General features: G+C 38.7%; 1 protein-coding gene and 1 pseudogene across 2 annotated transcripts in view; one reads left to right on the top strand and one right to left on the bottom strand.

Moving 5' to 3' along the window:
• Nucleotides 1-16,472, bottom strand: part of Tmem131 (transmembrane protein 131) — a 168,557-nt gene that overhangs the window by 103,247 nt on the left and 48,838 nt on the right. The gene's annotated exons all lie outside the window — the stretch shown is intronic.
• Nucleotides 7,575-8,040, top strand: LOC143380573 (low molecular weight phosphotyrosine protein phosphatase pseudogene; annotated as a pseudogene).

The following is a 16,472-nucleotide window of genomic DNA, read 5'->3' on the forward strand; positions in this document are numbered from 1 at the left end:
ACACACGCAAATAAAATACTGTGATTGACAAATAATACAAATCCTATAAAAATAGTCCCCTTTACAATCAGCCTGAATGAGGCCTTGTGTCTTTCCCTGTTCACCTGCCACCACCTGTGTGCTAGGTACTGGTGTCTGATGGTCTCTGCCATTGCAGAGCTCAAGGCAGAGCAGGATTGGGAGGGAGACAGTCACTTACACACTAAATATGTATTTACATATTGAAGAAGATTCATGAAAATATCAAGACAGGCTGCTGTGAAAGGGAGAAAACAGGCAGTGTACTTAAATATGTTATGGAAAGCTCATCTAAATAACCAAGATGTACACTAAAATCTATCTGAACGTGGAAGTAGCACAGGTTGGGGTAGAAGAAAGCAGGTGCAAAGACCCTGGGAAAGGAAAGAGCTCTGTACGTTCAAGAAACAGCAGGTCTACCTGCCTCTCTTTGAGAGAAGGGAAAGAATTACAGAAAATAAGGTTGGAGGGCTAAGCAGGAGCCAGGTCATGTTGTATGTTGTTAAGAAGTCACAGTGTTAAGAAGTTCAGGTTGTGCTATACTCTAAATGCAATATAAGGAGGGGACCAGACAGACCAACAGATATGGACTATGTTCTAAAGGCATGACTCTGGCTGTAGTGTGGAGCCAGATTAGAGAAGATACGGAGGAGCTGGGAAGCTGAAGGCAGCTGCTACAGTTCAGGTAACAAAGGGCATGAAGATCTCCATGGCGGTGCAGGAGAAAATGCCCACACTCCAAGGGCCCACAGCAGTAAGTGCACTTGTCTCAGGAGTTTAGCTGCTTTGTTCTAACTAGGAAAAGCACCAGAGGTATAGCACCATTTCCCCGACTGACATGTACATTATTTTCAAATGGTATGCTGGCGAATCAATATGGGGAAGGTGTGGCAAATATGGTGAGATGTCCCTTTTGAAAGCAAGGTAAAGTGTAAGATGTCTGCGATTTTCTTTAATATGCAACAATAAAAATCTGTGTGCAGGAGGAAGCGGCCCGGCGCCAGCCAAGTCAGACCGGAGGAGGAAGCCCGGCCCTGGCCCATGTGCTAGTCCGGAGGAAGCCTATCAACCCTTAAAACCCATCAAAGGGGGGTGTGGCTACCAGCACGGTTCTGCAGCTGATCCAGGTACCCTGTTTCCAACTACCCCACCCTTAGCTGCGATAACTCAAAATATTTCCCACAAGCTTTTGGGGTTTGTAGCTATCAACGCAAAACAACAACTGTACAGGCACCTGGTTTCTAACTCAGAGACTAGAGTAGAGAAGATACAAGTGGAAGCTCATTTCCTTTCACACTGGCTATACCCACCACCCTGAATACAGAGGCTCAAGCTAGGAACAGACAACGCCACCTACTGGAAGCAAGGAAAACAGTGTTCTGAGAGACTTTTTTTTTCTCTTTCTTTCTCTCTTTTCTTCTCTCTCTTCCACAACTTCAACATATGTGAAACCAAGAACTGTGCATGAACAACCGAATTACCAAAGTAATACAATACAGAGGAATTGCATATACCCTACCTTCCTCCCATTTTTTTCTTTTTTTCTATCTTACTTTCCTTTTCCTTCTCTCTTATTTCTCTTTTCTTCCTTGTTATTTTTTCTTTTTTTTCATTTGTATTCTCTCTATCCCACTTTCAATCTCCTAACTTTTGCTATCTAAACATAGGGTAACTATCTAAATACAGATAGGAGGTTGAGTCTATACATTCTTCCATAAATTACCAGTCTACTGGTTAGAGTTCTCCAAAGGTGCTAAGTTAGTTTAACCTCATACTCTCACTCCTTTCCCTCTAAGTATAACATCCTTCGTCTGAAATTAAGTTTTCTATATGCCACCAGATATGGTATGCCTTTTATGAAACTAATGAATATATTCTTAAGTAATAATTAAAACCAATATCTATAGACTTAGAATCTAACTATAAATGTATTAATAATGAAAACTTGTGCTTAGATGATGTACTGTTGATATTGGGAACTGTTAACATTGTCTTTCTCCGCAAAAGAGGGATTTTGGAGCTATACAAGAACAATACAAATATATAAGGGGAAAAACATTAACACAACAGTTTCACAAAGCTAGAAAGAATCATTAGCAGTATGAAAAGACAAGGAAAGAAAGGACCACAAACAATACAGGTCAATTCAACATTAGATGAAGTAATATCTGCAGCTGATGAAATGTCAGACAAAGAGTTCGGGACATACATGCTTCAGATGATCTGGAGTCTCAAGGAAGACAATATACAGCAAATTCAGACAATGAAAGATCACTTTGACAATGAATTACATAAACAAATCCAAGAAGCAAAAGATCAACTCTATAGGGAGATAGAGGATATAAAAAACAAACAAACAGAAATCCTGGAAATGCAGGAAACAATAAACCAAATTAAAAACTCAAATGAGAGTATTACCAGCAGAGAAGAACACTTAGAAGTTAGAACTTCAGACAACGAAGACAAAGTTTTTCAACTTGAAAAGAACATAGACAGCTCAGCAAGAATGTTAAGAAATCATGAGCAGAACATCCAAGAATTATGGGATAACATAAAGAAACCAAACCTAAGAGTTATTGGGATACACGAGGGTACAGAGGTCCAAACCAAGGGAATGAGCAATCTATTCAATGAAATAATACTAGAAAACTTCCCAGACTTAAAGAATGAAAAAGAAATCCAAATACTAGAAGCCTACAGGACACCGAATGTACAAAATCATAAGAGATCCACACCTAGACACATAATAATGAAGATGCCCAATATACAGAATAAGGAGAGAATCTTAAAAGCCTCAAGAGAGAGGAAGCAGATTACATTTAGGGGTAAACCAATCAGGATAACTGCTCATCTTTCAACACAGACTCTGAAAGCTAGAAGATCCTGGAACAACATATTTCAAACGCTGAAAGAAAAAGGGTTCCAACCAAGAATCATGTATCCAGCGAAATTAAGCTCTAGGATTGAAGAAGAAATAAAAATCTTCCACGAAAAACAAAAGTTAAAAGAATTTGCAGCTAGCAAACCAGCTCTTCAAAACAACCTTGGCAAAACATTACAGGAAGAGGAAATGAAAAATAACAATGAAAACCAACAGCGGGAGGTAGTACAGTAAAGGAAAAACTAATCATAGAGGAAAAACAAATCATGTTAAGTAACATACATAATCAAATATGGCTGGAAGTACAAACCATATCTCAATAGTAACCCTAAATGTTAATGGCTTAAATGCACCAATCAAAAGACATAGGCTAGTAGAATGGATTTTAAAAAAAGATCCAACAATATGCTGCCTACAGGAGACTCATCTGATAGGAAAAAACATACACAGACTCAAGGTGAAAGGTTGGGAAAAATCATATCACTCATATGGACCCCAGAAACAAGCAGGGGTGTCCATACTTGTATCAAATAAAATAGACTTCAAGCCAAAGTTAATCAAAAGGGATAAACAAGGACATTACATACTGCTCAAGGGAACCATACACCAACAAGACTTGAGGATCATTAATATATATGCCCCAAACAATGGTGCAGCTACGTTCATCAAAAAAAACTCTTCTCAAGTTCAGGAGTCAAATAGACCACAACACAATAATCATGGGAGATTTTAACACACCTCTCTCACCACTGGACAGATCTTCAAAACAAAAGTTGAATAAAGAAACCATAGAGCTCAATAATACAATTAATAATTTAGACTTAATTGATATATACAGAATATACCACCCAACATCAAGCGGATATACTTTCTTCTCAGCAGCACATGGATCCTTCTCAAAAATAGACCATATATTATGTCACAGGGCAAATCTTAGCAATTACAAAGGAGTAGAGATACTACCATGCATTTTATCTGATCATAATGGAATGAAATTGGAAATCAATAATAAAATGAGAAAGGAAAAATCCTACATCACATGGAGATTAAACAATATGCTACTAAAAGAACAAAGGGTTACAGAATACATCAAAGAGGAAATTAAAAAATTCTTAGAGGTAAATGAAAACTCAGACACAACATATCGAAATCTCTGGGACACTATGAAAGCAGTAATAAGAGGAAAATTCATTTCATGGAGTTCATTCCTTAAAAGAAGGAAAAGCCAACAAATAAATGACCTCACACTACACCTCGAAGCCTTAGGAAAAGAAGAACAAATCAGCAGCAAATACAGTAGAAGTCAAGAAATAATTAAAATTAGAGTTAAAAATCAATGAAATCCAAACAAAAGAAACAATCAAAAAAATTGACAAAACTAAAATTTGGTTCTTTGAAAAAATAAATAAGATTGATAGACCACTAGCCACACTAACAAAGAAGAGAGAGAACCCAAATTACTAGCTTACGGGATGAAAAAAGCAACATCACAACAGATAATTCAGAAATATAGAAGATAATTAGAAATTATTTTGAAACCCTAATAAAATAGAAGATAGTGAAGGCATCAATAAATTCCTTAAGACATATGAACTACCCAGATTGAGTCAGGATGATATAAACAACCTAAACAGACCAATATCAAGTGAGGAAATAGAAGAAGCCATCAAAAGACTACCAAACAAGAAAAGCCCAGGACCTGATGGATATACAGCAGAGTTTTACAAGAACTTTAAAGAAGAACTAATGCCAATACACTACAATCTATTTCAGGAGATAGAAAAGGAGGAAGAACTTCCAAATTCATTCTATGAGGCCAATATGACCCTGATTCCCAAACCAGATAAAGACACCTCAAAGAAAGAAAACTACAGACCAATATCCCTAATGAATTTAGATGCAAAAATCCTCAATAAAATTCTGGCAAATCGGATACAAAAACATATCAAAAAGATCGTGCACCATGATCAAGTAGGATTCATCCCTGGGATGCAAGGCTGGTTCAATATACGTAAATCAATAAACGTTATGCACCACATCAGTAGACTTAAAGATAAGAACCATATGATCATCTTGATAGACGTAGAAAAAGCATTCGACAAAGTACAGCATCCCTTTATGTTCAAAACACTAGAAAAACTAGGGATAAAAGGAACTTACCTCAACATTGTAAAAGCTATATATGCTAAGCCTCAGGCTAGCATCATTCTAAATGGAGAAAAACTGAAGGCATTCCCTCTAAAATCTGGAACAAGACAGGGATGCCCTCTCTCACCACTTCTATTCAATATAGTTCTCAAAATACTGGCCAGAGCAATTAGATAGACAAAAGAAATTAAAGGCATTAAGATGGGAAAAGAAGAACTTAAATTATCACTATTTGCGGATGATATGATCCTATACCTAGAAGACACAAAAGGGTCTACAAAGAAACTACTAGAGCTAATAAATGAATTCAGCAAAGTGGCAGGATATAAAATCAACACGCATAAATCAAAGGCATTCCTGTATATCAGCGACAAATCTTCTGAACTGGAAATGAGGAAAACCACCCCATTCACTATATCCTCAAAAAAAATAAAATACTTGGGAATCAACCTAACAAAAGAGGTGAAAGACTTATACAATGAAAACTACAGAACCCTAAAGAGAGAAATAGAAAAAGATCTTAGAAGATGGAAAAATATACCCTGTTCATGGATAGGCAGAACTAACATCATCAAAATGGCGATATTACCAAAAGTTCTCTATAGGTTCAATGCAATGCCAATCAAAATCCCACTGGCATTTCTTGTAGAAATAGATAAAGCAATCATGAAATTCATATGGAAAAATAAAAGACCCAGAATAGCAAAAGCAATTCTAAGCAGGAAGTGTGAAACAGGAGGTATAGCGATACCAGATTTCAAACTGTACTACAGAGCAATAGTAACAAAAACAGCAGGGTACTGGTACCAAAACAATGGTACAGAATAGAGGACACAGAAACCAATCCACAAAACTACAACTATCTTATATTCGATAAAGGGGCTAAAAGCATGCAATGGAGGAAGGATAGCATCTTCAACAAATGGTGCTGGGAAAACTGGAAATCCATATGCAACAAAACAAAAATGAATCCCTTTCTCTCACCATGCACAAAAGTTAACTCAAAATGGATCAAGAAGCTTGATATCAAATCAGAGACTCTGCATCTGATAGAAGAAAAAGTTGGCTCCGATCTACATATTGTGGGGTCGGGCTCCAAATTCCTTAATAGGACACCCATAGCACAAGAGTTAAAAATAAGAATCAACAAATGGGACTTACTCAAACTAAAAAGTTTTTCTCAGCAAGAGAAACAATAAGAGAGGTAAATAGGGAGCCTACATCCTGGGAACAAATCTTTACTCCTCACACTTCAGATAGAGCCCTAATATCCAGAGTATACAAAGAACTCAAAAAATTAAGCAATAAGAAAACAAATAACCCAATCAACAAATGGGCCAAGGACCTGAACAGACACTTCTCAGAGGAGGATATACAATCAATCAACAAGTACATGAAAAAATGCTCACCATCTCTAGTAGTCAGAGAAATACAAATCAAAACCACCCTAAGATACCATCTCACTCCAGTAAGATTGGCAGCCATTATGAAGTCAAACAACAACAAGTGCTGGCGAGGATGTGGGGAAAAGGGTACTCTTGTACATTGCTGGTGGGACTGCAAATTGGTGCGGCCAATTTGGAAAGCAGTATGGAGATTCCTGGGAAAACTATTGCCCTTCTCGGACTATTCCCTGAAGACCTTAAAAGAGTGTACTATAGGGATATTGCTACATCGATGTTCATAGCAGCACAATTCACAATAGCTAGACTGTGGAACCAACTTAGATGCCCTTCAATAGATGAATGGATTTTTAAAAATGTGGCATTTATACATAATGGAGTATTACTCAGCACTAAAAAATGACAAAATCATGGAATTTGCAGGGAAATGGATGGAATTAGAGCAGATTATGCTAAGTGAAGCTAGCCAATCCCTAAAAAACAAATGCCAAATGTCTTCTTTGATATAAGGAGACCAACTAAAAACAGAGCAGGGAGGAAGAGCATGAGAAAAAGATTAACATTAAACAGGGACGAGAGGTGGGAGGGAAAGGGAGAGAGAAGGGAAACTGGATGGAAATGGAAGGAGATCCTCACTGTTATACAAAATTACATATAAGAGGATGTGAGGGGAAAGGGAAAAAAATCAAGGGAGAGAAATGAATTACAGTAGATGGGGTAGAGAGAGAAGATGGGAGGGGAGGGGAGGCGGGATAGTAGAGGATAGGAAAGATAGCAGAATACAACAGTCACTAGTATGGCAATATGTAAAAACGTGGATGTGTAACCGATGTGATTCTGCAATCTGTATACGGGGTAAAAATGGGAGTTCATAACCCACTTGAATCAAATGTATGAAATATGCTATATCAAGAGCTTTGTAATGTTTTGAACAACCAATAAAAAGATAAAAAAGAAAAAAGAATAAGAAGCAAAAAAAAATCTGTTTGCATGCATGTGTGTATAGCTAAAGCAATTATGGTAAAATGTTAATTTTAGAGTTTGTCTGGTAGGTGAATGTATATTCAGTGGATTCTTCTATTTTTTGTACTTAAAGAAAAATTTCTGAGTGTCTGCGTTTGAAGATGGTGAAGAATGGTCCTAAGTCTGTGCTGTTCATGTGTCTGGGTAACATTTGCCAGTTACCCATGGCAGAAGCAATTTTCAGAAAACTTGTAACTGATCAAAACAATTTAGACAACTGGAGGACAGACAGTGCAGCCACGTCCACCTATGAAGTGGGGAACCCCTGACTACCATGGCAGAGCTGCATGAGGAAGCACGGCATCCCCATGAACGACATTGCCCAGCAGGTGACCAAAGAGGGTCACATTCGACTAGATACTGTGTATGGATGAAAGCAACCTGAGAGATTTGAATAGAAAAAATAATCAAGTTAAAAACTGCAAAGCTAAAATTGAACTGCTGGGAAGCTATGATCCACAGAAACAACTCATATTGAAAATCTATTACGGGAACGACGCTGACTCTGAGGTGGTGTACCAGCAGCGTCTCAGGTGCTGCAAAGCCTTCTTGGAGAAGGCCCACTAGGACCACCGTGGGTACAGTGAGAGTTCTTTAAACTAACGGAGCCTCCACTTTGCCCTGATTACAGGCTAGTGGAGTGAGCAGAGACAGAGAAATAGTACCACACCACCAAGCACACACACTAGAAGGCCCAGGTTAGCCTCAGGGCCCAGTGAGGATGGAGGGCCTGGTCTCCCTGTAGTGATTGTGTGGCTGGCCAATGCCCACAGGGCACACGTGCTCATCTGCGTATCCAGAGCCACAGTGACCCTGCCCCCAGCAGCTCTCCATGGTTGCAGCAAGTGTTCTAGCTCACACACGCACAATGCACATGATAGGAGACAGACCCGAGGGACTGATCTTTAGCACCTTTAGTATTTGTTGTTTTTGTCTGATTTATTTCACAAGGTCAGCTTATTTGCTCTCATTTGGGCCACTTTGTGCCCAAAACTTTATTAGGACACTTTTATGCATGTATCCTATTGGTTGGTTGAGGGGTGTGTTTGTTTTATATGCACAAGCAACCAAATGCAAATTGGCTTAGGTGTAAAAAAATAATTTAAGCAATCAGTTATATTGGTGTCCTTAAGTATTGATATGTTAATAAATGTTTCATGAGTATTTAATAAAGCTATAGGTAAATACAAGTAATTTCACTATAATCTCAAATTCACATGGATATATGTCAGAAAGATTGTTTTCAAAATAAACTTGAGAGTCATAAAAATGCAACAGATTAAAAAAAAAGAAGAAAAATTTCTTTATCTTTCATATGAAAATCATACCCATTCCCCAAGGCATGGGAAAAAAATCTGCAAATCACCTATGTGATAATATGTAGAATATATAAAGAATATCTACAATTTGACAAGGGGAAAAAAACTTGATTAAAAAATGGGCAAAGAACTCATTAGACATTTTTCCAAAGGAGATTTTCAAGTGGCTTGATGGAAAAAGATCAACATCGCTAATCATCAGGGAAATACAAGTCAAAGTCATGATCAATACCACCACACAGCTATCAGAATGGCTATTATTTAAATAAAAAATTTTAAAAAATAAGTGTTGGCAAGGATGCAGAAAACTCAGAATCCTGCAAGTGGTGATATAAAATAGTATAGTCACCATGGCAATCCCACTTGTGGGTAGACAGCCTCCAAGAAACTGAAAACAAGGGCTCCCAGAGAGGCTGGACGAACCATGTTGACAGCGGCACCGTTCACAGCAGTGAAAGGGTTCAGGTCAGAACAACCAAAGGGCCCTGCAACAGATGAATGGGGCAACAAAATGTAGCTTATATATACAGTGAAGTTACTCAGGCTTCAAAAAGATCAATGCTACGACAGTGAATGAACCTTGATTATTAATTCTATGCTACGCTAGGGAAATAAGCCACTCACAAAAAGGCAAATCCTGAACAATTCCACTTACATGATGAGGTACTCAACGGTGGTCAAATTCACAGATAGAAAGCAAAGTCAAGGTTCCCAGGGAGGAGAGAAGGAGATCTATGGTTTGATGGGTAAAGAGTTTCGGTCTGAAGCTGAATGGTAGTGGTACATGCTCAACAATGAAGATGTACTTAAAGCTGCTGAACTGTACATTTTAAAATGGTAAAAATGTACATTTTTTTTGTTTGTTTGTTTGCCAGGCATGGTGGTACATGTCTGTAATTCCAGCTGAGGCAGGATGATCAAAAGTTCAAGGCCAGCCCAGGCAACAAAGCAAGCCCATGTTCAAAAAATAATTTAAAAAAGGGCTGGAGATGTAGCACAGCACTGCCCTGTGCAAGACCCTGAGTTCAATCCTCATTGCCCCCTCCCCATACAAAATGCAAATTTTTGTTACCATATATTTTACCAAAATTAAAAAAAAAAAAAAAAAGACTATAGTAATCCAAGACAGTATGGTACTGGCATAAGGACAGACAGAGCAATGGCAATGGAGAAGTCCAGAAACACTCACATGCACTGCCACTTGGTTCTGAACACAGGCATCAATGCAGTTCAGCAGAGAAACGTATCTTTCAACAAATGGTGTCAAAACCAGAGGAAGATCGCCTTTATCCTTACTCCACACACCACATCCTCAAATGAATTTCAGAGAAATCAGTTCCAAGTATAAAAATTAAAATTATGAAGCTTCACCAGGAAAACAAAGGAGATTGCCTGTTCAACTCTGGAACAGCCAAAAATTAAATGAACAAAAAAATAGCCATAAAAAAAGACTAGATTTCATCAAAATTAAAAATACACATTCACCAAAAGACACTAATAAAAATGAAAAGAAAAACTGCACAATGAGATAAAATAATTGCAAATCACACATCTGAAGAAACTTGTATCCTGAACAGACGAAAGCCTCAAGAGGCTGAGGCAGGAGACACCAAGTCTGAAGCCAGGCTTCTGGCCTCAAAATAAAATAAAAGAACCGGAGATGGAGCTCAGTGGTAGAGCACTTGCCAAGCACATGTGAGGCACTGGGTTCAATCCTCAGCACCACATAAAAATAAATAAATTAAATAAAGATATTGTGTCAATGAACAACTTAAACACAAAACAAAAAACCACCAAACCAAAATAGAAACAAGCAACAACAAAACCTGAATAATAACAATCCAATATTTTACAATGGACAATTACACAAATGTTAACAAAGCACATGAAAAAATGTTCATATCAATTAGTAAGAAAAAGCGAAATTAAAATTGTATGAGAGACTACACTTCTGTTACAACAATAATGCCCAGGGCTGGCAAGATAAAGAGCAACTGGAACTCTCATTCCCTGCTGAAGATGCCAAATAGAACCACCAGCTTAGAAAAAGCCTGGCAATTTTTTACAAAGTGAAGCATATGCCTACCCTATGATCCAGCCATTCCCCTCCCAAATACATGCCCAGGAGAAATAGAAGCATTCGTTCATACAAATACGTGTATGTGAGTGTTTGCGGTGGCTTTACTGGTGGTAGCTCAATACTGGAACAAGCCAAATTTCCATCAACACGAGGCATGGCACAGCCACACCATGGAATACATCTACCTCAAGCACTAAAAAGAATGACTTGCGGACACACACAGGATGGCTGAACCTCAAAATAACTATGGTGAATGAAAGAACACAGATCCTCACAAAGGTACATCCTTTTAAAATGTAATTGAGGGTGATGCAACAGGCCAGTGTCAGATGGACAGTGGGGGTGGGAGCTTCTTCAGTGCACAAGGAGGCTTTGGTGGATATGTCCACTATCTTGACTGCCAGGATGGATTCTCGGATGTAAAAGTGGATCAGATTTTTCACACTGTACAATTTAAATGTGCATTTATTGTAGGTCATCACACTTCAGTAGAGGGATGGAAGAATTTTAGATCAGCAGGAGCTGTGCTTCCCACATGCAGGTGACAGAAGAGCAACTTGGGAGGTCCACCACCCAGGTGCATTTTCAGCGGTGGGGTGGGGGGTGGGGGTGGGGGGGAGGGGGGACCAGCATGAACACAACCTGGCCCAGGAAACCTCGTGATGAAGAACCACAGCTGAGGAAGCTGTCTTCTGAAAAAGAGGCAGACAGACATCAAGACAAAGGAACTGGCTACAGTGTGAGAAAGCGGGAAAGTAAATGCTGTTTGAAGAATAAGCCACAGAAAAATCATCTTTTTGCTATAACAAAAAAGAATAGAAATCTTAGGACCAACAGCAGGCCCTCAATGCTGAGAGGAAGGAGAAGATCACTTTTTGTTTCTGAAGGAATTTGAGAAGTAAGCCTTCTACATATCTTACAAGTCCATCTTAGAGTTGGGCCCCTAGAGTAAGAGAGGAAGAAAAAACCGTAAAGCCAACAACAACAAAAAACAAAGAAAGTGTCAAAATTCAATGGGTAAGATTAAACACATCTTTAGTAAGATGAAATGAAAACTAAAGTGCATATTTTAAAAAGACAAAAGGATCAAGGCAAAAAATTAAAGCCCAGCTAAAAACATTTAATTCAAAAGTCAAACAATGAGCAAACAGAGAAAATGTCATTAAAAAGGATAAAGTCAAACAAAAAAGGGTTACAACCTTAATAACTTTTCAATGAAAAGATCTGATATGTAAAAATCTTATAAATCAACTGTGAAAAGACAAAAAACAAGAAAAAGAGTTGTGACCGAAATGTGAGCAGAGAGCAAGAACAGGTAATTCACTGAAGAAAAAAATGTTCAATAACCACACAGAAAAGACACTACCTCATTAAACTTCAAAGAAATCCCTACAATACAATGAAATTCCACATGGCAGGGACCTCTGAACTTTGTGAATTCACACTCAGAGACAAGGGCAGACCAGGAGTACTCTGCCCTTGAAAATGCCTGTGCCTGGTATTCTGGACCTCCTATGAACCGTGACACACAGTGGTTCATGAGAAGCTTCACCAAATCAAAGAAACCTGGAGTCAGCAACCTCCATCTGCTACAAACGATCTTTTCACTGTGTCTAACCCAGAATATATGATCAGAAACTTGTGAAACCACAATTCAGACTCCACACACTTAGGGAATCCAGCCTTCCCTCCTTCATCACTAGGCTGCAGATTCCGGACCAATCTGAGCACAGCCTCTCTCAGAAAGGGATGCAAACAGGGTTAGCTGCAAGAAAATGGACTATGCTTCCACTCAAACAGACCAGCCTCTGCAGAAGCTGTGTGCGAAATGCCCTTAAATACCACTAACAAATGTTGCATTCCTATAACTCAGTGGTTCTCATCTGAAGGCAGCCTGTCTGTCAGGAGGCATTTGGTAATGTCTTGGGGCACTTCTGATTGTCAGAAATCAGGGGGGCTACTAGCATTGAATGGACAGGGTTCAGGGATGCTGATAAACACCCTACAATGTATAGGACAGTTTCCCCTCTAATCCCCAATCAACAATTTACCTGGGCCAACATGTATAGTATTGCCAAGACTAAAAAACACTATAATCTGAATTTTCTAGAGATGCCAATAATTTTGATTTTTATTAGTAATAATATCTCCTTGCATTATAAATTCAAGGCCCATGATTATCACTCCAATTGTGTCTCTATTCTCTAGAGATTTGTTCATGATTCTATTTTACAGGTAAGAAATTAAGCCTCTGAAGAGTTCATATCACCAATCCAGGATTCAAACAATCAGAGTCAGAATTCAAATTCTATCACTTGGTCTATTATTGCATTCATATGATGCATACATATGCATGAATGTTATTGCATACATATGTTGATAAGACTGTATATACCAATACTGACTTCTTTTAGCTCACACTAAGAAGTTGGCCACATTCTTGCTGTTAAATTATAATGCAGCCAACTCCTATACTGCATTATTGTTAAATAGACAATTTAATTCTGTAAGAAAAAAAATTCAACTAAATACAGTTTATTAGAGAATTAGATAGGTATCAGTTGTGTATCAGGCCCTGGATGCTTACAGATAAGACAAGGCCTGTAACACCCTAGAACTTGAGTTTCTTGATGGCAGGGCATTGACCCACACCCAGGGCACCAGGAGGCCATGCCGGGCACCATGTGAGTGCCCCACACTGCACAGCTTTCCCTGGGAATACGCTGGAGGGAAGGAGCCACATTTCCCTGCAGGTGATCAGAGTATGCTTCTTTTTCACTGTCACATATGAAGTTACATACTTCCTTCCTTCCCCATTCCGTTCCCCACTGGGACAGGGTAGAGCATGAGATCCTCTTTTGAGGACCTCAAAATATGCCCTTGGTTCTGATCAACCCAACCTTCCCATAAGACTCTGTAAATAATTTCATTTTATTGAAAATGGATAAAATATCTATGAGGTAGTTTCAAGAATTTTTAACTCACAGAGAGGGGGGTCTTTCCTTTTTTCACTGCTCTGCTTCCCGTGTTTGCCCATGTGCATGTATCTGTAATGTAAACTGAGATGACTGTAGACTCACACATAGTTGTAAGAAAGAATGGGGGAAAGTACATTTAACTCAACCCCCGCCACCTCCCCACAACATAACATTCTGCAAAATTCCAGCATAGTGTCAGATCCAGGGCACTCATCTGGATCAGACTTCCCTATCTTGTCCATCTCCCAGTTTTGCTTATACTCATTTGTGCTTGAACTGGTACTTAGTTCTACAGAATTTTCAGAGCTGGATAGACACCCCACAGTCAAGATACAGAAGAACTGCAGCACACAGTGGCTGCGTATACTGCTGTTTTACAGACACACCCAACTCCCTCCTTCCCCTCCCTCAAGTCCCGAGGCCACTACTCTGCTATTCATGTGGCAAGTTTTGCCATGTCCAAACCACCATATAAATGTAATCATTAGTGTACAACTTTTTGGGATTGTCTCTTTTCCCCTGGCCTAATTCTTTGTTCAGGTTCTTGCGCTTATCAATAATTCCTTTCTATTGCTAAGAAATATTCCATTAGTGTGGCTTTACAGTTTGTTTAACCAATCGCCTACTGAAACACATCCAGGTTGTTTCCAATTTCTGGCCATTATAAATAGAGCTCTGGTAAACATTTACATACAAGTCTCAGTGCAAACAAATTTTCATTTCCCCGGGAGAATGGCCAAGGGTGCAACTGCTGGCTTGTGTGTAACTGCATGTTGAGTTCTGTAGGAACCTGCCAAACTTTCCAGAATGGCAGCACCACCTAACGTGCCCACGAACAATGTCTGAGTGACCCAGCCTTCCCAGGACTCAGTGCTGTCACTCTTGTGTACGTGGGGTTGAATTTGCATTTTTCTGATGCCTAATGATGTTGAACAGCTTTACTTTTTTTTTTTTTAACCATCTGTTTTTAAAAAAAAAAAAAAGAAACCTTTTGGTGAAAAATGTGTCATGTATTCTAGAAACAAGGTCCTCTGTCATGTATGTGGCTTTCAATTATTTTCTCCTGGTCTATTTTGTCCTTACATCTTCTTCAAATGGTCCTTTGCAAAGCAAATTTTTAATTCATCAATCTTTCCTTTCTGGATTGCACTTGTGTTCTCAAGTCTTTGGTGTCAACAACTCCTGCCTAGCCCTGTGTCCTGAAGTTATTCTCCTGTGCGATTGTTCTGGCACAGGAAAATAATGTATTTGCCAAGACACTATTATTATTGTTCTACACAGTACATATTTAGTTATCCAAATAAAATTTTTAATCCTTCCCAAACTTATCTTCATATTCGGTGTAATCCTAATAAAAATTTCAGTAGAATGCACATGTGTAAAGTTCATTTTAAAAATAGCCATGGAGGCAGAGGGCTGAGAATCCACAAGGCATTCATTACTGAAGAACAGAGACCAAATGAGAAGGTATGCTCTAGTGATACTAAAACAACACTATAGTAACAGTTTGCACTGTGATCAGGAGATGAGTAAACCCAGAAAATACAAAACAGAACCCAGAACAGATTCCCATGTACAAGACAGCTGATTTGTGAATAAAAGTCATGAAGGATCAATGGGAAAAGGAAATAAGGCAGGCGCAGGGGTGGGGAGTCCAACAAAGGATGCTGGGGCAACTTAATATATGCAAGAAATAAAACCTGAAAAACACATAACATGAAAAACACATAACATGGAGTCACCAAAAGCCAGCACTATTTGGGCTGGGGCTATAGCTCCGCATGCCCAAGACCCTGGGATCAATCCCCAGCACCACTTAGAAAAAAATTAAAAAGACAACACTATTCATAAGGGCAGAAAGCTAGGGAAAAAACCAAAATGTCCACAAGAAGCTGCAATAACACATAAATCGGGAATAGCCATACTACAGGACCATTCTGCAGTGTTAAAACCAGTAGATTAACAGAAAAGAGACTCTTAGAAGCATAATACTGAAAAAAGAAACCAAATCAAAACCCCTATACAAACGATATGAACTTCTAAACAAAGGTGAAGCTAGATACATGCTCAGACAATGTAATCATAGGGAAAGGAAATCAAGATCACGACTAACTCTGGCGAAAGTAACTAGGGGAGAGTGAGGGACATTTCTGAGAGTGTGAGCCTGTCCTAATGCCTTCACATTTTATGCACCTGTATTTACAGTAAACCTCTCTGAATCTTGTTTTCCTCATCTTTAAAATGTAAGGAAAATAAGCCTAACCTTTGTAGACTATTTTTCATGAGTTTGGCAATTTTTCCTGGCATCTTATCCAAAGATTTGAGGATTAAAAAGGTTACAATGAGCCAAGCCACACAAAGTTATTAACATGTAGTCCAGGATCTGGGAAGAAGCAGCCTTGGAAAAATGCATATTTTAAATAATCTAAGACAGGGTTGTTGCTTTGACCTGCTTTAGCTTAAATTTAATTTGAGAAGCCTGATACATACTCTGCCATAGAAATGCTAGGTGTACATTCTTGTTTAACCACACCATAAGAAACCAGGAGTTATTTAAGAAATAGTCAAACTTACTGGCAAACTGTTGTCAGAACAAATAATATGGCAAAAATCAAAGCTGTT

Source organism: Callospermophilus lateralis, chromosome 14 (assembly GCF_048772815.1).
Source record: "Callospermophilus lateralis isolate mCalLat2 chromosome 14, mCalLat2.hap1, whole genome shotgun sequence".
NCBI lineage: Eukaryota > Metazoa > Chordata > Mammalia > Rodentia > Sciuridae > Callospermophilus > Callospermophilus lateralis.